General features: G+C 41.3%; 2 long non-coding RNA genes across 5 annotated transcripts in view; one reads left to right on the forward strand and one right to left on the reverse strand.

Annotated features, from left to right (window-relative positions):
- The window catches only part of LOC110743470, a 543,894-nt gene that overhangs the window by 44,873 nt on the left and 471,242 nt on the right, over positions 1 to 27,779 (forward strand). The window lies entirely within an intron of this gene.
- LOC103885149 overlaps positions 5,112 to 27,779 on the reverse strand; it is a 233,005-nt gene continuing 210,337 nt past the window's right edge. For 2 of the 3 annotated variants that reach the window (XR_001903447.3, XR_001903445.3), the window contains one exon: positions 5,112 to 7,006. This is a non-coding gene — a long non-coding RNA (uncharacterized LOC103885149). The remainder of the gene's footprint in view (positions 7,007 to 27,779) is intronic. The other variant, XR_004183724.1, reaches the window with a different exon arrangement.

Here is a 27,779-nt window from a genome sequence, read left to right on the forward strand (position 1 = left end):
GAGCACTGGAGGCAGGTGCAGTGGCTTACGCCTATAATCCCAGCACTTTGGGAGGCTGAGGTGGGAGGATCTCTTGACTCCAGGAGTTTGAGACCAGCTTGAGCAACATAGGGAGAACCTGTCTCTACAAAAAATAAAAAATCAGCCAAGCATGGTATGCATGCCTGTGGTTTCAACTACTTGGGAGGTTGAGATGGGAAGATCATTTGAGCCCAGGAGGTCGAGGTTGCAGTGTGACATGATCATGCCACTGCACTCCAGCCTGGACAACAGAGTGAGATCCTGTCTCAAAATAAATACATAAATAAATAAACAAATAAATAAATAAAGAAAAAGCACTGTTTTTATTCTTTAATTCAGATGTTACTGAAAATCTATGTGCCAGGAAGGGCGTAAGGCAGTGTGGACACAAGGATAAAACATGGTCTCTGTTCTCAAGAATCACCAAGTGCAGGAGGTCCCACCAGCACACAATTAAGTGGTAGCATATTGGTAGCCACTGGTGTTCACTATGCTTGCATGAGCTTGAACTTGAAGGATGGCTAGATGTGGGGGAGCCAGGAAGAAGGTCATTTGGGGCAGAGAGAGAAAGATGTGCAAAGGCCCGGATGAGGGAGAAATTATGGAATGACCAGGAATTTGAAAGAAGTTCATTGTCACTTGAGGGGGAGTGTGAGTCGTATAAGATAAAGCAGTGGTATGTCTGCAGGTATGCTTGTTAAACATTTACCAGCATATTCCTGAAGATGAGGTTTGGAAGGTGGACAAAAGCCAGATCATGAAGATTTTGCATGTCATGCTCAGGAGGCTGAGTTTTATCCTGAAAGCCATGGAGAGCTATTGGACCACTTAGAGTAGAGGCATGCTCAGATTTAGGTTTTAGAAAGATAACTCAGAGAATGGACAAGATTGGCATCAGGGAGACAAACTGATAGGCAGCTGTGGTGGTCATGCTAGAGCTACGGAGGGTAGTGGTATTGGGGTGGGGCAAAACATTCAAGAGATGCTAAGGGTGTATCATCAACAGGGCCCGGTGGCCAAGTTGGATATGTATGGTGAAAGAGGGGGAGACCTGGTCATTTCTGGCTTGGACAACTGTGGGGATAGCAGACACATACCTCAAGTTAGAGGATATGGAAAGATAAGCAGGCTTTGGGGGTGAGGATTATGAGGAGCTCTGTCTAAACTTGTTTTGTCTCATATTTGGCATTTACTATGTTTTTTGTTGTATTTTGTTGCTCATCTTTTTAGGTGGACTCTGATCCTTCTGAGGTCCTGGATCAGATTAACCAACGTAGGTATGCCCCGCACCTTTCACTCATTACCACCCCTCAAAAGGTCACTTTGCCAAACATGAGTACATGAGCCCCCATGCTAAGCCTGTGAGCAGCTGCAAGCCATATCATCTGCACAATTGAGCACGGCAGGAACTTTGAACCAGGACCCAATTTCACCCCAAGGATGTGCTTCTCCTCTGAGGGGAGCAAAGCCCCTGGCTTGACCTGGCTCCCTTCTGGGAGGGAGGACCATGTCTCAATTTGACAGCAGGAGGCTGTAGGTCAGTGGGGTGATGACCTGGCCCTGGGAGACCTGCTCTTTCTCTCAGCAGAACCCCATAAATCCTTCAAAAGGAAGTAAGTAATTCCCTCGGGATCAAGAGAGCCCTCCGCATTCTTGAAATAAATGAAGGCAAAATGTACAGGGATTTCTGAGAAAAGTAAATGTGGTGTGAGCATGATCCCTGGGTGTTACTATGCACAGAAAAGGCTTTTTTTTTTTTTTCTCCCTCCCCTGAATAGTGTTCTTTGCTCTCAAGTTAACTCATGCACTGGATTTGGTCCAAGTACATTTTGTTTCTTGATTTCCAGCCAGGCTTCTCTCAGTTGTGATGCATTCTCTTCTTTGCTTCCCTCCTTCCCCAGTCCTGTTCTCTCTTTTTATAATGCTTTCAACTTTTCCATGTGACTGAACGAACACAGAGGAAAACCCACCGGCTTAGGTAGGGCTTCCACCAGAGTGGGGCCAAAGGACTTCTTTGTGAACGGCCAGCCCCTCACTCAGCCCCGGCCTGCACGGCAAGGTTTGTCTGAGGCAGCTGAAGCAGAAAGCATTTGAACTCTGCCCTCTACCAAACGATTTCCAGATGTGTAAACCCAGCCTCCCGCTGCACTCTGACTGTAGCCCTGCCAACGTACATCTGCAGATTCCTAGTGCACAGGAAACTTGAAAGAGTATCTTTTACAACATCTGCTGTCTTTTCCCAGCTCTCCCTCTGCCTTCTCGGACTTTGCCCCATATTTTATATCCTCTCTTCAACAAATCCATTAGAGAACCGCTGCACAGCCCTTCTTGGCTCACAGATGCCAGCTGTCTGTTTCACCCCAGAGCCTGCTCTTGGCTCTCTGAAGCACCACTAGAATCATTGACCGAAGCATCACTAGAATCATTAAAGAAGCTTATTGGGCTCATGGAGGGGAAAAAAGGACCAAGTTTTCTCCATTGGATTGGTGCCAGTCCACAAGCTGCAAAGGGAGATTTAGCCATAAGGAGGTCAGAGCAGAGCCCTAAAGATGGAAACACGAGTTCACATGGAGAGTTTGCCTGCTATACTTGAGAGAAGGTGAGGTCTACTTAGAGGGGAAACCTTTTTCCATGGACATTCAGTTTCTTGGAACAAACAAGGCAGGCTTCTGTGAAATGGGAAGTATTGATGTACAGAATGAGTTCCTTGCCTTCCCCTTCCCTAGGGCCTGCTACACATCAAGCTAAGAGGCCAGAAGGGGATCTTTTTATAATGTAACTCAAAGGAGGGGAGAAAAGAGCCAGAGACCCTTTTAGCAAATGGAGCAGATGATTTTTACTGAGGTGTGCACTCTCACTAGGGAAATGGCTTGATTGCTGTGTAAATAGATACCTGACCTTCATCCTGCCCTTCATCCATATGGACCCTAAATGCTCTCCAGCTCCATCCTAGGGACATGGAATGGAGGCAAGTGTCAAAATCTTGGTAAGGAAAAGAGGGTGCACTATAGAAGGGAGCAGAGAATTGAATGGGCCTATGAGCTCAGGAGCCTCAGGGAGGAATAGTTACAAGTGAGAGGTCCCCACCTACATGGGACCTATGCCCTAAGCATGCAGGCTACCTGGGAGGCAGTGAGCTAGCTGGGTTAGGGAAAACTGTTACTGATTGCCACCCACGGTGGGTCTAATGTGGGTTAAGAGGTGACTTTCTGGTTCCTGGCAAGACCATCTCACCCTCTTATCTGCAGGACGTAATAGTAAGTGGGTGACATTTATATTTTCTGCTTCAATAGTCCCAAACACTTTAGACAGACTGAGGCTCTCAGATGAAGCCCTATGACTTGGCTGACTTGGTACACAGTAGCCTCCCTATTTACAAAAACAAAAACAAAATCCACCAAAACACATTGGCCTTGTACTTCAAGCAGGAAATACAAGAAAAACAAGGGGAAGAGATAAAGCAGGTTTTGGAATTCCTTTCCTTCACCCATATCTTTCCTTACAGGTTTTCCAAAGACATTGGAACACCCCTGTAGCCATAGTAGCTCTTTTTTAAAGAGGAGAGGAATCTGTAGATTCTTTCATATGAGGGTGGGTGAGTAAAAGTTAAGCAAACCATTTCCTTGTGCATGATTATTTAACTTATGGTTAACCTATGGTTAACTGTGGAGCTCTGATACTCTGATAGGCAGCTGTGGTGGCAACCTCCTGAAGGTAGAATGCAAACTCCATTTCTAGGCAGCATTGCTGATGATAAAAATGACCCCTGATTGGTAGATTGCAACTGGCCTGGGAGGAGCCATAAATAAATCGTAATATCTGCCAGGGACGCGATGCTTTGTGCTTCCCTTAATGTGGTTAGGTTTTTAAGGTGCATCTTGGGGCAATTAAATCAATGTCTAGGGAGTTGTCACAGGAGCTATTGGCTCCTTTGAAGAGTGAGCTTTTTAATTAGGTTAGCCTTCACATCTGCCCAATGTGGAATTCATCCCTCATACCTGAACTGACTCTGGGTAGAAGAAAATGCTGGATGGCTGTGAGTTCAGAGGATTTGAAATGGAACACAAAGTGTATTTGATACACCTAAGCCCAGGGTCAGACAGATTCTAAGCTAGTCCTGGGTGATGATCTCTACCTCCTAGTATGTATAATCCTTCCCCTTGAGTAACTTGCTTCTAACAAATAGAATATGCAATATTGAAGGTGTGACGTCTGTTACTAGGTTACAAAAAATTGTGATTTCTGTCTTGTTAGCAAATTCTTTCTCTTATTGACTTTGATGAAGTAAGTTGCTATGTTAGACAGGTCTACATGGCAAAGAACTGAGGGCACCGTATCGTTCACAGTTAGCAAGCAACCAGAGTTTTCATTCCAGAGCCTTTGAGGAACAAAATCCTGCCAACAACCACATAAGTGAGTTTGGAAGCAAATCTTCCTTTAGTCACACCTTCAGATGAGATCTCAGCCCTATCTGACACCTTGGCCATAGTCTTGTGAGAGTCTTAAAGGAGAAGTCTAGCTAAGCTCTCCCTGCATTCTCGACTCTCAGGAACTGTGAGATAAATATATATATATATATATATTATTTTAAGGTGATAAATTTTAGGGTAGTTTGCTAGTAGGATGACCAACAGTATTGGTTTGCCTAAGACTAACTCAAGACTGTTCCAGTTCTAGCACTGATAATCCTGAGTTCCAGTAAATCCCTCAGCCTTGGACAAACTGGAACAGTTTTTACTCTATTTGTGATAGACAATTAGTACATGTATGCATATGTTATTTCTCACTTAAGCAAGTGTATCTTTAAGATAGACTCCTAGAAATGGGTTCTTGGGGTCTAAACAGTAAAGTCACCTGGAATTTTATGTTTCTAAATTCCCCTTCATAAGGTTTGTACCATTTTGTACTCCCATCTGCAAGGTGAAAATGCTTGCTTCTCCATGGTCTCCTGTTTTCATTACTGGTCTATTTGATAATTAAAGCAATTTAATCTTTTATTATCTAAGTATAAGCTGATTCATAGTCTCTTAGAATAAAGAAATACATTCAAACATTAATTAACACTTGTAGAATTGAACTGTATGATTTATACTTTATTTTGATGAACTCATTTCACTGAATATACTAAGAGAAACACACAAATTTAACTGAATGTAGTCAGACTGTCACTGTGTATGTGTGTATGTGCATGTCTCCTTCACCTTCTTCCGCCATAACTTGGTCTCATATAACTGATTGTCTGGTCTTTCCATTTCATAATCATTCTCTTGCTCTATCATGAGTATAATTAGCCCAAATGGCATGTTTACCTTCAGTAGCGGACTGGGCACCAAAAGAACAGTGATGTGGTGGAAGAAAAGGTAGTGATTTGAGTGGACCCCTCTGTGATTGCTAGCAGAGTTGGCAAGTTCAAATGTCTATATCGTCAGGCAGATAACTCAAGGAAATGAGTATGGCTGGGTTGGGAAGCCCGTGAGCTGTATAGCATATGCCCTGTCTAAGCAATCAGTTCCAGCCATCCTGTGGCCAGGGAGGGATGCAGCTGAGTTTGCTATTGCAGTTTTTCAAGTTAAACTGGAATTAGAGTTTTAGGAAATCTTTAATTGTGATGCCTTACAGTAGAAAAAGAAGAACACAAGATTCAGCAAAAACCATATTTATAGGCCGGCACTGACCTGCAGGCTGCCAGTCTGGAGATGTGGAAATGTGGAAAAGTGAAAAATAAATCAGCATTTACTGAGCACCTGTGGGCCACTGTTTCTCACCTAATGCTGGGATACATGCATTATTAACCAATTTTCTGATCAGGACACTGAAGCTCATGGAAGTTAAATAACTAGTCTAAGATGATCTAGCAAAACAGTGGCAGATCCGTGGCTAAGTCTTTAGATCCCTAAATCTATTCTTTTCACTCTCCCAAGTCATGGTTGGCACCCTCTCTGGTGTACGTGATCTCTCAGTTTTCTTTAGAAAGCATGTTCCAGAGCTGAAATAAAAAAAGCAATATCCCCCTTCCTCTTAACTCTGTTACCCAGTGGCATAAACCACACAGATACCCTTGCGTTTGCAATTGTTTGGGAAGTGTTCTCGGGTGGTTCCCGGAGCAAGACTCCATGGAGCGTCATCTTCGGTGTGTATGTACAGTGGCTTCCTTTCAGCTGGAAGGGCAAGGAACAAAAACCTTTCAGTTTTTATTTCCCCTGTACTGGTTTGAACCCCCTTCTAAGAACCATTATGGGGATGAAGGAATCACAAACGCAGGTAAAATTAGATTCTAAGCCCAGCGTAGATGAGTGGTTCTGCCTTAGGTCCTGTGCCTGGCAGGGCTTGCGATCTTGTTTATTAGCCTCCTGTTTATAGTCCCTGCATTCCCCACATTGCTTCCCCAGTCAGTTTGGGAGGTGGTGTGAGTGGAGGATTTGTGAAATGGTGTAAATGGGGCTCTTGTAAACAGAAATGATGCTGAGAAGGTTCAGACAGAGTGGCAATCAGTTATGCTAGCTGCTGGTCCTCTGCATTTTATAACCTAAAGAGGCTCTTTTATTATTACTTTTATCATTTCTTTTAGTTATTTTTTCATAAATCTGCTTTTGAGCTCTTCAATCAGCAATCCTCCCTATTCTTTCCACTCATCTGGGGCCTCATTATTTTTTTTAAGGTTTTGGAACTTGTACCTTTATCCCTGTTTTGTAGATTTAATTACATTTGCAATGATTTGGAGAAAATTGTCTGCATTCTTTATAGTCCAAATAGGTCAGCCTCTATAAAATGCATAGTTTTGTAGTTTACTAGGATATGTTTTGATGTTCTTTGAGTACATTGAGTATTCATATAAGAGGATGGGTGAAGTTAGTACTTTGGCTGCTAAGGTAACTTTTTCCTGGTTTGCAGCAAGTAACAGAGCTGGGTACTCTTTTCATGCAGTTCTGGAGACACGGAGAAGTGTGACTTGTAACTTGTATGATTGTCTTCATTTTCCATTTAACTGAAAAAGAAAAATGAGATCAGCAAAGTAAAATAATAGAAATATCCGATGACATCAGCAAATGTGTTTTCTGAAAGCTAAACCAGGCGAAAAATCATGCTATCAGCAACTTTTCATTTTTAATGTTCTCTCTCTTGTTTTCAGTATCATTTGATAAAGTTAATTAGATCCTAGAATAAGTTAGGAATTGCTTTGAATTGCTACTGAGACATTAACAAAATAAGGCCTCGTGTGTTGTCTCTCATGTGAAACAGAAGCACGGAGTCCAGGACTGTGAAAGCAGCTCTGCAGTCATTGGGAGCCCAGGCTCCTTCTGGGTGTTTTGCTCCTCTGTCCTCAGTGCTTGTCTGCTATGTTTGAGGTTACCTCACTGCCTAGAGATGGCTGCTGCTCGAGCTCATTCCATGATTTCTGCCTTGCAGACATCAGGACAAAGGAAGGGAGATGGAGATAGGCACTGGTGACCCACTGGAATCAACTTCTTTTGAAACATTCAAAATGTTTCCCTGAAGCATTCATTGATAACTTCTGCTTCATTTGCCAGCAACCTGCATCTATAAGAGGGGTTTGGGAATGTCGTTTTCAGCTGGGCACACTGCAAGGCCGCATCATGCAGGTGGTGGTTACTAAGAAGAAGGTGGAACAACTGGTGGGTGGGGAAGTAGCAGCCTCTGCTGCAATCCCAGTGCCTGACTCCTGGCTTTCCTGCCCATTCAGGGATAGGCCTAGCACTCTGGGGATGATGGTGATGCTAGGGAGAACAATGCAAGCAACAGGCTACCATGATCAGTACAGTATGAGATGAACTCACACAAGGCCTGCTTCTGTGGCCAAATTAGCCATGTATATCCATATCCTTGTATTACCATGCCGTTGCCATGTGGTGTATTAGTTTCCTATGGCTTATGGCTGCTGTCACAAATTAGCACAAATTTGGTGGCTAAAAGCAATAGAAATTTTTTCTTTTGCAATTCTGAAGGCTAGAAGTCCAAAGGCAGTTTCACTGAGCTGAAATCAAGGCATGTACAAGGCTGTGCTCCCTCTGGGGAATAATATAGAGGAGAACTATTTCTTGCCTCTTTCAGCTTCTTGCACCTGCCAGCAGTATTGGGCTTGTGGCTACATCACTCCAACCTCTTTCTCTGTCTTCACATTCTTCTCTGTGTCTCAAAACTCCTTTCCATATAAAGATACATGTGATTATGTACAGGACAGACCCAGATAATTCAGGAGAAGAATGCCTCTCAAGACTACTAACTTAATCACACCTTTTGCCATAAGGTAATATTCACAGGTTCTGAGGATTAGGATTTGAGCATGACCTTTTGGGGCCACCATTGAGCCCACTACATATGAGGAATAGTTTGTACACTAAAATGTCTTGTCTGGCATCTATGTAAAATTTTTTTTCTCACTGATAACCCTAAGGCTAGTTGGTTTTCTTCCAAGTATATGAAAATATGTTATACATATATGATCAAAATCATACAAAGAACCATATATTTATCTTCTTGTATATGTTATAGACATCAGGTAGTGTTAAAATGACTTGTCAGTTAGTATGACCTTGGATTTTTGGTTCTGATTGTTTTGTTATTTTGTGTATTTTTTATTAGGTTTTTTTTTTCTAATAAGGTTTATCAAAGTATAGTTTACACACAATAAAATCACTCATTTTAGGCATACAGTTTTATGAGTTTTGAGAAATGTATACAGTTAAATAGTCCCACCAAAACCAAGCTATAGAGTATTTCCATCATCCCAAAAAGTTTCCCCATGCTCCTTTATAATTCATCCCTCCCCTCCCTGGAAACCACTGGTCTGATTTTACTTCCTACAGCTTTTGTCTTTTCAGTAATGTCATAAAAATGGAATAATAGAGTACATGGTCTTTTGTATCTCATTTCTTTCACTGAAAATGATACTTTTGAAATCCATCCAGGTTGTTGCACATATCAGTAGTTTGTCCCTTTTCACTGCTGAGTAGTATTCCAATGTATATATGTACCACAATTTATCTATTTCCTAGTTGATATTCACAAGTGTTGTTTCCAGTTTTTGACAATTATGAATAAAGATGCTATAAACATTTTTATATAGTTTTCTGCATGAAAATATATTTTCATTTCTTTGTGATAAATGCCTAGGAGTGGGATATTGCTAGGTTGTATGGAAAATGTATGTTTGACTTTCTAAGAAACTGCGTAAGAGTTTTCCAAAATGGCTGTACCTTTTTGTGTGTCACTGGTAAAATATGAGAGTTCTAGGGCTTTGCATTCCTGCCAGCCTGTGGTAATGACAGCTTTTCATTGTTTGCTTAAATTCTAAGAAGTGTGTAGTGTTATCTTGCTATGATTTTAATGTACATGTCCCTAATGACTAACAATTTTGTGCATCTTTTTATTTGCTTATCTGCCCTCTATCTCTGTGATGAAGTGTCTCTTCAAATGTTTTTCTCATTTTTCAATAAGATGGTTTATTTTCTTTTTATTATGTTGTGAGAGATCTTTATGTATTCCGAATAGCAGTCCATTATCAGATACGTGTTTTGTAAGTATTCTTTTACAGTCTTCACTTGTTTCCATTTTCTCAACTATCTTTTATGCAGCAGAAACTTAATTTTGGTGAAGTTCAGTTTATCAGTTTTTTCTTTTATGATTCTTACTTTTCTGTCCTATCAGAGAAACCTTTGCCTAACCCGATTTTACAAAGATTTTCTCCAATGTTTTCTTCTAGAAATTTTGTAGACTTAAGATTTTATTCTGAGGTATATGACCTATTTAGAGTTAATTTTTGTATGTAGTATGAGGTATGAGTTGAGGTTTATTTTTTTGCATATGGATGTTCAAATTTTCCAGCATCGCTTGTTGGAAAGACTATCCTTTCTCCTTACCTCTGCACTTTTGTCAAAAAAACAATTGACCATATATCTGTGGGTCTTCTGTTTCTTTGTGTGTGTTTATCCTTTTGCCAGTAACACACTGTCTTGATATTGTCTTGATAAGAAATCTTGAAGTTAGGTAGTGATAGTTTTCCATCTTTCGTTTTCAAAAGTGTTTTGGTATTTCCAAAACACTTTATTTTTTTTTTTTTTACTTTTTTTTTTCTTTCTTTTCCATAAAGCTTTTAGAATCAGCTTGTCAATTTCTTCGAATAAGCCTTCTGGGATTTTCATTGGGTTTGCAATGAAACTATAGATTAATTCAGAGAGAATTGACTTCATAACTATATATGCACATATGTGTGTATATATGCATATATAGTTAAGATGCCAATTGTGTGTGTGTGTGTGTGTGTGTGTGTGTGTATATATATATATATATGAGATAGGATCTCATTCTGTTGCCAAGATGGAGTGCTTGATGAGATCACGGTTCATTGCAGCCTAGACCTACTGGGCTCAAGTGATCCTCATACCTCAGCCTCCTGAGTAGCTGGGACCACAGGCGAGCACCACCCACCCAGCTAATTTTAAAACTTTATGTAGTGACAAGATCTCCATATGTTGGCCAGGCTGGTCTTGAACTCCAGGGCTCAAGGAATCCTCCCACTTCGGCCTCCCAGAGTGGATTAACAGATGTGAGCCACTGTGCCTGGCCATCTTTACAATACTGAGTCTTCCAATTTCTGAACATGTTAGGCTCTCTATTTATTTAGGTCTTTTTGTAAATCTACTTAAAAACATTTCAATTTGTAATTGTTTATTTTTTGTATGTAAAATTACAAATAAAAATATTGGCCACTATTCTAAGACCTTGGTAAAGTCACTTATTCTTGCAGGTTTTTGTGTGAATGTCTTAGGATTTTCTATGTAGGAATCACACTTTTCTGGATATAGAGGCAGTTTTATTCCTTGTGCTGCGATCTGGATACCTTTTATTTCTTTTGGTGCCTTATTGCACTGGCCAGGACCTCTAGTAATATGTTAAATAGGAGTGGTGGGAGTGGATATTCTTGCTTGTTCCCAACTTTAGGGGAGAAGTATTCATTCTCATAACATGAAGTATGCTATTAGCTGTAGGCTTTCCATAGATATCCCTTATTAATATGAGGAAGTTCTTTTCTAAGTTTTCTGTAAGTATGTCTCATAAATGTGTGCTAAAATTTATCAATTCTATTTCTGCATCTGTTGAGATGATGATATGGTTTTTCTTTTTTAGCCTGTGATATGGTGATTTTTGAATGTTGAGCCAGTTTTTCATTTCTTGGATAAATCCCACATGGTGATAACATATTATTCTATTCATATATTGCTAGTTCAGTTTGTTCATGTTTTGTTAAGGATTCATGTTTTGTTACTTTCCCGAGGGATATTGGTCTGTAGTTTTCTTGTAATATCTATGTGAGTTTTGGTATCAGAATGCTGCTATTTTCTCCTCTGCATATTGTTAATTCTACTTGTTTGGGAGGTTTCTCAAACTGGCTTTTGTATTCTGTTTTATTCTCCATCACTTTTAATCTTTAGGTCACCAGGACTCCTTCCCCAAGTTGATCTTTCTATATATGTTTTTTTTCTAATATGAATATTAAACATATACCATAAATAAACATGTTGAAAATATGTTATCATTTACTCTCCTATTTGTAAACCCTAATATCCCTAAAAATATCAGTAGCAAAGGGAGGAATGGTGTAGGGGGAGAAACAGTGTTTGTGTAAGAGCATAGGGCTTCTGTCCTGGTTTTGCTTCTACCTTTCTATTTGCCCCACTGATTGTATGAGATCTGTGTTCTAGAAACTGTGTTTAAATATACTTTATGTACGTTGCCTCATATTGTTCCTTACAATATTCATATAAAGAATTTGTATTTTTCCACTTAACGGATGAGGAAACCAAGGGCTAGATGCGTTAGCTTGTCCAAAATTATCCTCTCAGTAGGGATTTGAAGCAAGTCTGCTCCATCCCTCCCAGCTTTGGCATTTGAAGACAGAGGGGGCCGCCCTCTCTGGTGACCACTGACTTGTGACTGACACTCTTCCCTCCGTGCAGTGAGACTGAGGAGGCCTGGCCCAACTTTCCCTACCACATCTTTTTTCTGGCATTCAGTGACATGTAAAAGTTTTCAAGAAGAGTACTTTGTAAAACAGAGGGCAGAATATTTCTCTTTTTGTACTCTTCTCCTCGTTTGGACCCAGCAGGTGAAGCTCCGTAACAGGGGAGGGGAGATCCCTGTGGGATGGTAGAGCTCATGAAGAAGAAACCTGTGACCCACAGAGCTGAGGAAACCTCCCCCAACACACACACTTGAGGCCAACAGTAAGGACAGAGAATCAGGGGCAAGGAGTGTGAGAGAGGGAAGGATGAAGTGATCCAAAAGTATGCAACAGCTCAGTGGGTAGAAAAGGGGCTAGGGAGAGGCATGTCTGAGATACAAGGGCATTTGGTGCATTTCCTTCTTCCAGGTCTCCGTTGTGCAGAATGTGTGGCCCAGAGACATAGAAGCCATGGGGCATCTTTCCAGGCACTCAGGGGTGTGTCCAGCATGCTCCCCCTCCACAGGGAAATTAACAGAGCCTTAATGAGTAGAAAGCATTTTTAATGAGAAAAACTTGGAATTATATTAAGAAAACATTCCCCCAACCACAAGGGGTACCAAGAAACCAAAGAATGACTCAGATAAGTCCAGCTTGGCAAGTAGGTGAGATTATTAGGACTTACATATGAGGCGCTCCCAGATGGCAGCAGGGCAGCTATGTTTATGCATGCCACCTCCCATTCCTAAGCTGCTTTGAAGCTAATTTTCTGACTCTTTGCCAATTGTGTGTGTGTGTGTGAGGTCAGGAGTTCAAGACCACATTGGCTAATATGGTGAAACCTCTACTAAAAATACAAAAATTAGCCGGGTGGTAGCGCACACCTGTAATGCCACCTACTCAAGAGGTTGAGGCAGGAGAATCGCTTGAACCCGGGAGACAGAGGTTGCAGTGAGCCGAGATTGTGCCATTGTCCTCCAGTCTGGATGACAGAGCGAGACTCTGTCAAAAAAAGAAAAAAAATTCCTCTTTCTTTAAATATCACTTGAAGATAAATTTTAAATGGCTACAGAATATTCTATTGTATAGATGCAAAATAATTTAGTCTACTATTGTTGGATATTTGTATTGCTTACAGGATAGATACTCAGAGTTGGAATTATTGGGAAAAATAGAATATTTTAAAGATATGTATTGCCAAGTTTCTTTATAGAGAGGTTGTCCCAATGTAAACCCAGAGTAGAGGTACGTGGGATGCACATCTAGCCACAACAGCCAAGGATTCGGTTCTATGCTTGCCAGTTGTATAGATAATTAACAGCAATCCCTTGAATCAGTCAGTTCATTAGTCAACCTGTGTGCTTATGGCTGAGCTCTCCCAGTTACTGTTTGGATGACCTTTGGCATCTGGCCTTTCTATCTATAACAGCAAAATGGAGAATTTTAAAAACAGGTAGAGTCTTTATAGTTTCTTTGCTTTCATTTCAGAGAGTTTGATAAATAAAATAAAAATTGAAAAATATTTTATAAATCATAAAGCATCATCCGAACATAGTAAGCACTGCTGCATGGCCAGTAATCTTTTTGACCTTGGGGGAGAAGGGATGTAAGGAATATATGGAATGTCAGTCTTATAATTCAAGAGCTTTAAAAATTGGTAATATTCTACATGTGGCATCATTACAACAACCTGTGTCCAGGATTTCCTGGAACTGTCCTCCCTCTCCCTGAAAATTCCATGTGCCAGACATTGTGTCTCAATTTTTGGTTCTAAAATATATTAATTATAGACATCATGTCTATTTTATAGGAAAGTTTATAAACCTCACTGAAGTTAATAGGTTTAAGGATGATTTCTGTAATAATGTAAATTTCTGTTAGTTTTGAAAGACAAAAAAGGCTAGTTGCATAAATATATTACTTCCTTTGCTTTTGATGAGTCTGAAACATTGTGTGTGTGTGTGTGTGTATCTGTGTCTGCATGTAAATATGTACATACACATATTTTTTTTTTAATTGGCAAAAGTTCTCTCCTTTCAGATTTGTAGTACATGATTAGTTTCATTTTCCTTCCTTTAATATAAAGTTGATTTCAAATCAACTAAGCAAAAAGGAGTGTCTTCACTCAAGTGTCCTTCCTTTCCCTTCCCTTTCCCCTCCTCCCTCCCCCTTTCTCCTTTTCACTTCCCTTTTCCTTCCCTTTTTCCTTTCCTTTCCTTTCCTTTTTCCTCTCCTTTCTCCTTTCCTTTAATAACTTGACCCAGCCAAGTGAAAATCATCCATCTCGGACAAAAGTTTGTTGGCAAACTGATATTATCCTACAGTGCCATCCTGAAGGGAACAGTTTTTGCTGAAAGTAAAAGTTTTATAAAAGAAAGCATTTTCATAAAGAAAATAAGTCCTGTTTTACTTTGTTTCTGTGGCATTGCTGAGTTGGACAGCAGGTTTAGATCACTGATGTCCACACAAATAGGGTCACCGAGAAACAAATGTTATTCTCATGATGACTCCAGCAGCTGTGATCATGGTGAGCTCTTATGGTCAACAACGCGGTTCAAGATTTTGATAGGAAATGTGCGCATCATGTCTTCTCACAAGCAAAAATTTTAAATGACTGAATCATTAAAAACATCCCACTCGTCTGTTTCTTCCTGGTCTTTTCTGAACTAAAACCTAAGCAGAAACCTCCTAAATTAGTTGTGTTTTCGAGGAGTTATTGCTCTAACTGTACCTGACACAAACATATACAAAGTCAAACACATAAGTTCCTAGCCTCAGGGATCTCCACCTGGATTCTGGGGCTTCTTTGGATACAGATTCTGGAAATTAGATGAAGAGGTTGAAAGAAATTGGGCTCCTCTCATATCTGCCCACCTACTCCCCTCATTTATCCTACTCCTCTACCATCAAGGGCCCCTTGCATCCTTCCCTAGGGAACCTGAACATCCTGGGAGGAGCTGGTTTTGAAGGCCAGACACTCCCCACACCCCATGTCCTCCAACTCTCCTCCAAGCCCAGATGGGAGTGGTTGGACCTAGATTATCTCAATACAGATAAAAGGCTTTCAACAGATAATTTACTGAGTAGGTAAGTCAAGGAGTATCCCTTGGTTAGGCCTAATCATTCCTGCCAAAGTGCTGGAAGTGGGAACATCAAGGAAACCTTGTGTGGAATCAAGATCTGGTGGCCTGGGACCACTCAATCATTGCCAGATTCTGGCATTCTCCTACCCGAATACACCTTTGGACTAGAACAAGGCCAAGGAAAGAAACGAGATTCAAGTGCCCCAGCCTATGCCACAGAGGTCCTTCATTGCGGGGATTGTCAGCTGCAGTGTGGGAGGACAGCAGAAACTGTATGAACCATACATCCCTACAGAGTTTATATATATGTTTAATTGGTAAAAATTAAAAATATATTAAAATCATATATTAAAAGTTAAAAATATATTTTGCTCTAGGCCCAACTAACTCCTTTGTTAATATGGCCCTGCTGAGCAATGTTTTTGATTAAAAGTGTCACATCCCTTAGGTGAGTTGGGGATGAAAAAAAGTTGAGAACAACTTTGCTAGTGGACTTCGTAATGCCATAGGCTTGTGACCTTTGCCCATTCCCAAATCACTCTAGGCTGAGCTGCTAAGTCTGGGAGCACGATAGGCAAGGACTTATGTAACAGGAGAACAAAGCACCAAACACTCAGAAGGATGACTTTAATATGGAAACCTCTCCTTTCCACAAATCTCTGCCCATGCAGCCACCACAACAAACGGGGATATAAACAATGCCAATTGTGCAGACTTCACAGCACCCATAGATTGCAGCCACTTCTCAGATTCATTTTAACAAAGGCATAAATCGAACTTGTTGTCGGCTAACAATCCCACATTGTCTTCTCTCTCTCTCGCTACATTCTCAGAGCTCTAAGAAGCACTGAATGCTTGGACACAAAACCCCATGTGACAGTAGATACGTGCCAACTACCCCAAGATCCAGACTTGCTTGACACTTGATCTGAACATGACCATAACAGCAGCATTACAGCCTTTAATCCAAGTAATTTTCATCTACGGAGGGTCTTTTTATCAACAAGCCTAGTCCAAGGGCTGCCCTGGCGGGCATGTGGAATGTCTAACAGATTACTCAGCCCAGTGCCTCAAACTGGGGGACCATTTTCCTCTTTCTTCCTCCTCAGTGTTTAGCAGATATAATTACACGTTTGTGTGATTACAGTGTGTTATTTACCATGAGATAATAGGGTGGCCAAAGCAGCTTGAGTGCAGGAATTGAAAATGCACAGATCATTTACTTTAATGGCTGCACAACCTTGGAAATTGTCAGAGGGTCAGAATTTCATGACAGAGTAACTTATCTCAGGTCTCAACATCCAAGAGGAACATGGCCTCTGGGTTCTCTGCCTTGGTGAAGGAATCTTTAATGGGGAAAACAAACCTCTCCTCTTGTGGTCCCTGGAAAGGCACCCAGAAGTCTCCCTTTTCTTATCTGTCCCTCTCCTGTGATGCTGCAGAGAAATGGACAACTTTTTGTAAAGAGCCAGCTCTTAGGCTTTGTGAGTCATAAGCTCTATGTTCAATTCTTCCAATGTAGCACACAAGTAGCCATAGAAAACACAATACATGAATGAGGGTGGCTGTGTTCCAGTAACATTTTATTTATAGACACTAAAATCTTTGAATTTCACATAATTTTTCAACGTGACAAAATGTCCTTCTTTTGATTTTTCAGCCACTTAAAGATGTAAAAACCATTCTTAGCTTACCGTTTATACTAAAATAGGTAGCAGACTGGTTTGGCCTGCAGGCTGTGGTTTGCTGACCCTTGTCTTAGAGCGTCTCAAGATGCAACATGGAATTTGGAAAGGAAAGTTCCTGTAGGGCTCCTTCCAGCCATGAGGATCTGACATTTGGGTAGAAAAGCTTTATGCTTGGCCCAAAGGAGCTTGGCCTTAGCGTTCTCATCTTCTCTCTTGGGCTACCCTTATTTCCCTAGCAGTCTGATTTAGGAATAAACTAATGATAATGAAGTCCTCAAAGGAACATGAATTCATGTTCAAACATCTTTTACGTTGTGACTTCCTTTTTTCTCAAATTCATTGTGGTTTTGAAACATTTTATTCCTCTTTAGCCAACTGTTCTGAGAGTGTTGTTGGCTTTGAAAATTGTAGTAGTTTCAATGAGATCAGCTTGTCAGATTTTTGAAGCAAAGAAAGGTGTGAAAAGTCACTGAACGTCAACACGCCAATGGGGCCACTTTAGGTTCTGCTGAGTGCCCAGTGGAGCCCACTGAAAAGCTTTGTCTCTTGTCCATTTCTGTGTTCTTGTGTCTGCATAGGAAAAAACCTTTCCTCAGATATCTTTTGGTTTTCAGTGATATATTGCTTTTGTGAAGCTTTCAATGAAAGAAATAGTTTTGAACATCTATGTATCAGGTTCTATACTTGAAAATATAACAGACCCTTTGGATAAGATTCCTTGTGAGAACTTAACGATGACTCATAATTTTCTTTTGTAGAGCTGAACAACCTTTAATATGCCTTTAATTTTGTTACCTCTGAGGATTTCAGGCTCCCTGACCTTAGATAAAAGACCAATATATGGGAATAAGAAAAGGTGAGTGGATCACAAAAGGCCCCTCTTGCCTTTGCCTGCACTGAATCTGTCCTTACAAAGGAGCTAAGAGAGATAAGCCTACAAGATGCTGTCATCCTTCTGTCAGAGACTAGGGTTATACCAACACAGGCCCCTCTCTCTGACTTTTTGGCAAAGAAAGACAGAAGGCAATAGTTCTGTCCTTTTTAATGCACATAGGTTTGAAACGGATTTTGAAGCACAGTTTAGTACAATTAGACTGAAAGTCTTAATGTCGTTCTTCATAAAAATGTTGCATGGCTTCTGAAAATGCTGAATAGCTTTATCAGCCACATTCAAAACTTCAGCAAGCAAGCAAGGCCTTCTCTCTCAGCCTGCCTGGGTCAGACACACCAAAGGGCCCAGTGCTGAGCTGAGTAGCCCTGGGCCAGGGAGCAGTCAGTGGACCCAGACAGAGTCCAACCCTGGACGATTGTTAATGGATGTTACCTGTTTCAGGGTTATTCTCAGCAAAAGGTGAGCAGCTTTTCTATGCCCCTACCCTCAGGTGGGTGCAGACAGTTGTTCCCAGCCTAGAGGGAGGGAATGTTCCCGGGACTTGGACATTTTAAGGCAGTGACTAAGAATTTGCTCTTCCTCAGTTTCAATTTTACCTGTAAATGTGACAGGATGATTCCTGCCAACAGTGCCTGGCACAGAGGAACTTGGAAACACAGGAACTTCAGACATCAACACATACTTCCTGGTTCGTTCTGACAACCTCTTGTCCCAACCTGAGAATTAGTCCTTATGTTTTTTTCTGTGTCCCCATCTCTCTCTCTCCCTACCTCACATGCATGAACACACACACATACACACACATGCACACACAAATTTCCTACTTGAGACCTGTGGCTAGATATAGTGGTCATCCACAAACTACACAACGCATTGACCGCATGTAGGTGGTGGGAAGGCCAACCTTCAATACTAAACCAAACAAGTGCACCCTCTAAGCCCTGAGTACTGTTCCTCTCATTGGCTGCCACACAAATACTATCAAAGGTAGCTTGCATTTCTATTCCCTATTCCACTTCCTATCAAGAAATAGAAAGATTGGTTTCGCGTAAGATGTGAAAAGCATTCCTATTACATCCAATACTAAGTGATTATTACCTGCCAGGCACTGAGTTAGAGATAAGGATTTGAGTGATGAGACAAAAAAGATTTGCCACTCTCTGGGCCACAGATTATGTGCGTAACCTTCTTGAGCAATTCTTTGAACTTCTCCGGACTGAATCTCTAGGATTGGCGCCTGCTCTGATAGACTGAGAATTCAACAGAAATGGGGAAGCAGGAGGGAAGGATAGCTTTGGTGTCAGGAGCAGAAATGACTCCTGGAAAAATGTTTGTTCAGTGACAATACTATCAAGAGGGAAGAATGAGAAAATAGTAAATGAGGTAACAGTCACCTGGACACAAGGAGAGAGCAGCCCGTTGTCGAGGGAATTAACCAGAATTTGGAGATCCCCTTCAGAAATGGATCATTTGCCTCTTTGAAAACAAGGAGCTCTTTCACCTGCACAGGTTGCTTACAAGGGGAAGGAGAGTTTTCCTCCTCTTTGGCTGGTTGTTGACTTGGTCCTCTGTCCCTTCTTTGAATAGACCAAGGGATCTAAGTAACTTTCAGCAAGTGGATGCTCCTTGAGTATGGAGGGTTTGGAATGGAAATGAAGCATAGGAAGAAAAGCACAAGTCTTGAAGCCACTAAAAGCAGCCTTCAGTCACACACTTTAATGACTTCTTGGACCATCCTAGGCAAACTTTTAAGTCTCTATTTGTCTTTGTTTCCTCCTTTTCACAAAGGGGGCTAATAGGAATTCTTCCTGTTTGGATAAGAATTTACAGTTTTCATATGTGTGCTCATTTAACTTCATGTGGGAGGTAGGTGGGAAGGAAGACAGATACTAATTTGCTCAAATCCTTTGATAATAGGCTGTCCTGTGAACAGTTAGCTATAAGAAGCATTTGAGCTAGAGTTCTAGTCTATCTGGAGTAACTTTTACATTGATCTTTTAGGAGCCTTTCAACCGTGAGGTTCCCTTGAACTTACAGCCATTCTAAAAGTGTTTTCATAAGTGTAATTACCCACACATAACACAAGATTCCAACTCTGCACATAACAAGAGCTAGACTTATCTCTAAGAAGTGTGTCACTGTATTTCTTCCAGCTGGCACAATACGCTCTTGGAAGAATTCAACACTACTGAGGCAGGCATGGGGGATTCTAGATGCATTGAGCTTGTACTTCCCAGGTTGTTGGCTTTGTAGATAAAGCACCTAGCACAGCATAAGTGGTTGGTTCTTCCATCTAGTTCGTCTCTAACCCTTCAGGATGAACTTGAGAATGAAACAGCAATTTCTTTATTCTCCATCCCAATAGAATTTTGAAGGATTCTTGCTGTATTGTGCATGGAAAGCCCTCATTAGCAATGCAAGCACTTCAGAAGGCAATGAGTGACTCATACAAGGTCCAGAAATAGCACTGAGGAAAATTGCTTTTATGTAATTTTTTTCCCAGAATGTCATGCTGTGAATACTTATCATCTCAGCAGAAACACGTGGGAAAGATCACATCTTCCTGGGCCTGCAGGGATGTTCTGTCTCTCAGAGTCATGTCACTGCCTTACAGGCCTCCAGGAGCCACCAGAAATTTGAAGGAAGCTGTTTAAGCACAACAGGGGAGTGAATAAATGCAGGGTATATGTAAGCAGTAACTCCTGTCTTCAGTTTTAATAGTAATGCATTCAGCACATTTGATTTGGTTTATGTTTTGTTGGTCTTGCTTTTGCTCCCTGAGGTAGACTTCAACATTTCAGAAAAAAATTGTGTTAAAACATAAATGATACAAAATTTACCATTTTAATAATTTTTAAGTGCACTTTTCAGTGACATTAAGTACATACACTTTTTTTTTTTTTTTGAGTTGGAGTCTTTCTCTGTCACCCAGGCTGGAGTGCAGTGGTGTGATCTTGGCTCACTGCAACATCTGCCTCCTGGGATTAAACGATTCTCCTGCCTCAGCCTCTCGAGTAGCATGGAATTATAAGTGTGTGCCACCACACCCAGCTAATTTTTGTATTTTTAGCAGAGTTGGGGTTTCACCGTGTTAGCCAGGATGGTATTGATCTCCTGACCTCGTGATCTGCCCCCCTTGACCTCCCAAAGTGCTGGGATTACAGGCGTGAGCCACCGCACCTGGCCAAGTACATACACATTTTTGTGACGCCATCACCAACACCCATCTCCAGAGCTTTTTCATCTTCACAAACTGAAAGTCTATACCCACTAAGCAGTAACTTCCCATTTCCCTCCCCTCAGTCCCTGACAACCACCATTTTGCTTTCTGTTTCTGTAAATGTGACTATTTTCAGGTACCTTATATGAGGGGAATCACATGATATTTGTCCTTTTGTGATTTGCTTATTTCACTTAGCATAATGTCTGCACGGTTTAGCCATGTTGTAGCATGTATAGGACTTTCATTTCATTTTAGTCTGAATGATGATCTCTCATATGCATGTAACACATTTTGTTTATCTGTTCACTCATCAAAGGACACTTAAGTTGCTTCCACTTTTTGGCTACTGTGAAGAATGCTGCTATGAACAAGAGTGTAGAAGTATCTGAGCCTCTGCTTTTACTTTGGGGAGTATATACCCTGTGGAATTGCCAAAAATAGATTTTTGAAAATGAAATGGGAAGATCCTGAGGGAAGTAGGTGATACAATTTTTACTCCATCAATAAATTAGAAAGAGAAAGGGCGGAAGTATATGATCCAGGACTCTGAACCTAGTGAGATGGATGGAGGTGGTCACCCAGGCAGGGTAGGGAAGGAGAGAGGGGCAGGCTTGATCTAAAAGGAGGTCAAGCTATTGGCAGGTTGAGATTTAGGCCTTAAAACATTCCTTGGAGAGGCTGTAGCCAGGTTAGAAGGAGCTCTTGAAAGTTGAGCCAGGGTCAGCACATCCAGGGGCCATTTGAATGGCTACCACCAGGTGCTCATTCAGAAGACTGACACCAGATCTCTCTCCTTCACTGCTGAGTGAGGTCCTGTCACGGACAGCTCTGCCCATAGCCCAGTGATTACCTAGCAGCAGGATGTCTGCTGGTTTTCCCTAAGCAAGTAAAAGGTGTGACCTCAAAGTGTTCTGAGTTGAAAGCTGTCTTGGAGTGGAAGGGATGGACACATTTCCTGCAGCTTCCTTGATTCAATTGGCCATTGGGAGCCAAATCAGACTCTGGAGCTTAACACATGGTTTCTAAGGAGTCCCCAAAGGGTGACTCTGCTGTGTGCAGCATTCCCAGCTGTGAAGAGCATGTGGGTTGGAAGGCAGATGAGATGGGGATAAGCATGGAACTTATAGCAAAAGCTTAGGATGGTCACCCTTGGTGGACTGGACTAGTCTGACCTGGCACTAGTATCTGTCCTCCCTAGGACAGGCCCAGCCGGTGCCCCAAGGACTTGCATTTTGTTCCATGCAGCCTCTAGCATTAGGCAATGATCGTAGCACCCTGGATAATGACCACTCTTGGAAAGATTAGCATTCTACATACTTAGTTTTGAAAAAATTTACGTAACTGGTGTTCTACTTTTTCCTAGAATCTTTGCCTCTCTAAGGACAAGTCTTTGCTCTTGTAAAGGGAGAAAGGGATCCAAGAAAATATTGGTATGCAGTAATTTTTGATTAGCATCCCTAGCCAAGTGATAAAGATACATTACATGCTCCAAAATTCTATAAGAGCCCACCCAAATCCCTGATTCATTGCCTAAAGGGGCCCTTTGCAACACAATAGCTTACACTTCAGGCCCAGATTTCAAGAGGACTCATTAATCAGTGATGTGAGTTGGTGAGTGAGAGGGTTTGGCCCCATGACAACTTGGAAAGTTTGCCATGATTTGGAAAGAACGGCAGCCCACATTCTGAATAGAGAAAGGGAAAAGGGGACAGAATTCTGTGCTGAACAATAATGAGAATAACGTGGAACTGCTTCAAAAAGATGTCCAGCCAGCAGTAGAGGAGTACACCTGTGCATATGGCGAATGTTGGGGTCCAGGCTTGCTCATGGTCACGTCTGGGAACAGACTGACAGGGATCAATGGGATGCTCACTTTAAGAGTATCTAGGCAACTGTCATAAGAATGTGTTTTATTCAGAATAAAAAAAAATCACTGTGTTTGTAAAAACAAGGATGTTCTTGTTTAATTGTCTAGGTTTCTGACATTTTGACTTGTGGCTCCTTGAGACTTGAGTGGCAGCGGAGACACTAATTTTTATGCATGTTGGGCATGAGATCTAAACAAAGTAGATATTTCCTTTATGATTCACAAAGTAGTGGGAAGGATTCTGCTTTAGGAATCAGGGGCAATGGAGCTAATTCTGCTGCCCTGCTGCAACTCTATTTGAAAGTATGATGTATTATTTTACCCATCAGGCCCTCTGCTTCCTCACATCATTATGGAGTGGGAGTGGATGGAAGGTAGCTGGGTTAGATGTCTTTTATTCACGACCCAGAGGGCTTCAGAGATCTTGCCAGTCCTTTGGAATAGTTTATAATATGTTATATCTTTGTGGATATAAGTATTTTCTCTCAAAAGAAGGCTTATTGCTTTTATCACATTTTCTAAAGTGGTCTGTGGCTCCCCAAATGTTAAGAACTCTTGTACTAGATCGCTAAACATCTCCTCTAACTCTTACAGTCCTTGAATATGCTGTTGCACATCTGTGACTCTAAAGTTTATCCAGTTTATTATGAAAGGTGACTGTGATGGTATCTTCCCTAAATCTGTTTTGTTTCATTGTAACGTGAGAAAAGTTGCAGGTATGTGAACTTTCCTAGTTCATTCTCATTTTCTGGACTCAGCTGGGGTTTCTTGGGAAAAATAATTGAAAAGTAGGAAATGGGCATCTTTAACCCCTTTAATCTTTACAACTCCTGATTGTGTCTGCTCATCCCACCTTGCAGGGTCTCACACAGCCCCACTGTGAAGCCCAAGCAGATTTCTGCTCTCAGCTCCTTTCTCGTTGATCCCTTTCTGCCTTCACCCCACCCTCACTCCAGTCTTCCACCCAAAGACAGATGCTCCTTGACTTATGATGGAACTGCATCCTGATAAGTTAGTAGTAGATGTTCCTTTACCAGACACAGAGGGGATCCTGGAGGTATTAAAAGGTTGATCCACTGAAGGTTGAAAATACGTTTAATACACCTGACCCATCAAACATGAAAGCTTAGCCTGGTCCACTTTAAATGCACTCAGAACACGAATTTACAGTTGGACAATAATCATCTAGCAACCCCGTACACTGCAGAGTATCAGTGTTTACTCTCGTGACTGGGAGCTGTGGCTCGCTGCCACCACTCAGCATCATGAGAGAGAATTCTACTGCATGTAGCAAGCCAGAGAAAAGAAGAAAATTCAACACTCAACGATTTCTATGAACGCATATTCCTTTTGCGTTGACATAAAGTCAAAAAATTGTTAAGTTGAAGCATTGTAAATCAGGGGCCATCTTAATGCCCATTCTCCATCTATTCTTTAAACAACTGACTTTAATTGAAAAGCTAGATGGGGAATGATCTTCGAGCAGGTGAATCTTTTAATACCTCCAGGATCCCCTCTGCATCTGGTAAAGGAACATCTACTACTAACTTATTGACCTCTGCGCATGCAAAAGCAAGTGGATATGGGGGGATATGTTCTTTCTGAAGGGGAGAGTTCCTGGTGCAGATTTCTTACTGGCTAAACTTGCTGGAAACACCCACAGAAGTAGCACATCAGACCATTCTGCCCACAAGCATTTTAAAATAAAAATGAAATCAAATGATCCTCTGTTCGACATACACAAAATTCACTGTTTCAAAAACACTTTCAAGATGATTTTTGTTCCTTTAGATTTCTCATTCCAAGGATTTTGCCCCACCCAGCAGGGGAATTACTGAGTATTCTGAGAACTGTGTCTTCTGCCCTGAGAGTGACCTTCTCAGTGTAAAGCCATGCCTCAGGGATGGTCACAGACAGAGCGTGTGTCTTTCTAATGGAAGTGAGAGAGGATGCGTGGTGGGGGGAGGGTGGAGAGAGAGTTTTGCCAATACTACTATCCTGTTCATTAGCAATATTCACAGCTTTGCTTTCTTTGATTTGTGGGAAAACTCTTTTAGTGAAATGACACCTGAGACTGTCCAATTCTAAGGCAAGGGTGAAGTAAACTGATAGAGAAGTTGATAGGGCGCTGCTGTTATAGGTTACTTTGTACCTGTTTTGCAAAACTTGCTGAAGTATGAGCTGGATGGTGCAATAGTGAGATCTTCCTATGTTCTCTCACAGGCACTCCGATTTTGTTTTCAGAGGATAAAAGTTCATTTTAAGCCATTTGAAATTCTGAAAACCATGGAATTTCATTTTTCTTCTCCTTTTTAAAACAAAAGTTATTCTCCATGTACGATACATTAAATGTACAATTTTTTTTTTAAGGAATTACTTTGTGAAAACAAGTTCATGGATTCAATTTTAGACTTCTTATTAATGTTTCCAGCACCTATCAACAGGAACACATGTGGCCCCACAATTCCCCATTTATGCAGGCTATATTTCAATGTAGGGGGCAGTTAACCTTTTCCCTTCCATTTGGTGATTCTCTTTACCAGCTATCTTTATTTCCTGTAGAATATTTTAAAAAAGAAAATGTAGGAGACATTTCTATTCACATCACATGTTGTCAAAACCCTCTTGTGGGATGTGGTTTAACTCTTTAACAGTGGCCCTTTGATAGCTGAAAATCTGATGTTCAGCAATTACTGCTTTTTGAGAACTCCAAGTACATCCAGCATTGCAGTTTTTTTAAACAATTGGCTCTTTTTTTCTGGGTCCATTTCTCATCTCACTTGGCTCCCCATAGAGATATGAGACAGGCCCTCTGTTTCTATTGAAGTAGAACAACTGACATTTATGGCTCAGCTGGAAGTAGAGAGGTGGATTGACTGATTCAGGCTTTCATTTTTTTTTTTTTTCTCCAACTGAAAATGTGATATGGGTTTGTTATGTTTGCTTAATCTTATTTCAGGCTCCCCTATAAAAATCCTGGTGGGAGAAAGAAAGCAGAGCGTCAGCATATGTGTTGAACTTGGAATAAGAAACTTTAATCCTTGGAAAAATGGTATTGTGTAAATTACAAGTTGTAACTCGTCCCAATATATTCAGACAGCGGCAGGAACGTTTTATTTTTTGTTTTAATGCTCAGTTCACACAATAGTGCATTAAAGTGGCCTTTTGAATGCTGATTTCCCTTAACTTTTCTTTAGGCCTATATTTATTTTATTTGAGAGAAACCCTACGCCTTATATGAAGTAAAACGATGTTTTGCATTTACGGATGGTGCACCTGACAGTCAGAGGTTGAGCAGGTTTGCTAGTGGCCAGCTGTTTGCTCGTGCCCTCAGCATCGGTATATATTTTGACTGCAGAGAACAAATAAAAGGCTCCATTGATTGGGCACTTATGTGCTGAGCCTTGTGCTGCATGCTTCAGGTTCATTGGTGAATTTAGGACTTACAAGATCCTATGAGGCAGGTCTTCTTACCAGCCTACCACTTTATTGATGAGGAAACTGTGGATCAGAGAAGAGAAATAGCTTTTCCAAGGTCACATTTGAAGTTAGGAAGAAAAGGGGAGTATCTGAGTACAAATCAGTATGACGTTATATCACTTTGACTCAAATGTCAGATGCAGCCCCTCTTGCCACTTCAAAACAAGATTGCCTTGATATCTTCCCCCATCCAAAAATCTGAGAAAAAGTTCAATAGCATTGCATGTGTTCATGGGATGAATCATCTTCGGGAGAGGTGGTTCAGCTGAGTGATAAAGAGCCTGGGGTCTGGACTATGTTACTCAACCTCCCAAGCTTCACCTCCCCTATCTAGAACATGGAGGTCAGAATAGCTTCTACAACAGGTGGTTGAAATGAGGATGAAACTGGTTCTTTCATGCCACAGATGTTGTGCCTCAGGGCAGTCCTTAGCCCATGGCTGTGCTTGGGCATCAGTCTTGTTGATTATTATGGATGTTACCTCTCGACCGGCTCTCCTGCCTCCGCTTCAGGGTATGAATGGTCTCGTCCTTGGTACCTGGGTCTCACCTGTGTCAACCCTGACAAAGAGCTTAGCCCTTTTGATTTCCGTAAAACTACCCCTATTTCTCCAGGCCTCTCTCTCTCTCTCTCTCTCTCTCTCTGTGTGTGTGTGTGTGTGTGTTATGTGTAACCAAGGGTTTTAGAGAATCAGAGAAGAATGTTACATTTTCATGTCTCAGTAAAGCACATGACCTCAGTTGGGAGTTAGATACACTTTTTCTTAAAGGTCCACGTTGCTCATGCTGTATTTTTGATTGCCTTGTCTCCTGCTAACCCTTGTCCTCACATTCTCCTATTCTACCTTCTTAAGTTGTCTTCATAAAGAAACAGTTTTCTAAAGAGAATTCTGGAGCTATCTGTTAAGGTAATTGAAACTCTAACACTGACTTCAGGAAAGGGAAGCCTTTTTGTCATTGTTGCTGGTTCTTTCCTTCTTTTCTTTTCCCCTCCCCTTCCCTTCCTTTCTTCCTCCCTCCCTTCCTTCTTTCTTTTCATCTTCTAAAACATAAGGAAAGTGCAAAAGTAACTGATTGGGTATTTTCTACTATCAAGAAAAATATATCTCTTGAAATGTGATTTTATCCCTTTCTAGTGCTATTGAATTTTCAGAGATTTTTTTTTCCTTTTTCTGCTAATTACCTCTTGGAAGAGTGTATTTATCATACTCATAGCTCAACACAGACTGATGGTGGAGCCACTGCAGAGCTGTTGTCTGAGAGCAAGTTGCTCCTCTCAGCGGGACATCCTCAGTGTGCCCCCCATGCACAATTTCATCTCCCCACTGACTCCGTGGTGCTAAAGCAGGACGGCTGGTGAGGGATGGGATGCTCTTTCTAGATGGCCTCCCTCCCCTCAAGATAGGAGCCCACTCCCTTGGGGAAGAGAAGCAGGGAAAAAGTGAAAAGATGCCGGTGGCTTAAAGTGTGGAGGGAAGAGCCTGGGCAAAGAAGAGAGGAACTGACTATAGCTGGACTGACCTAGCAGAAGTGTGGTTAATATACAATGTGTGTATGTGTATGTGTG

The sequence above is a fragment of the Papio anubis genome, chromosome 5, assembly GCF_008728515.1.
Source record: "Papio anubis isolate 15944 chromosome 5, Panubis1.0, whole genome shotgun sequence".
In the NCBI taxonomy this organism is placed as follows: Eukaryota; Metazoa; Chordata; class Mammalia; order Primates; family Cercopithecidae; genus Papio; species Papio anubis.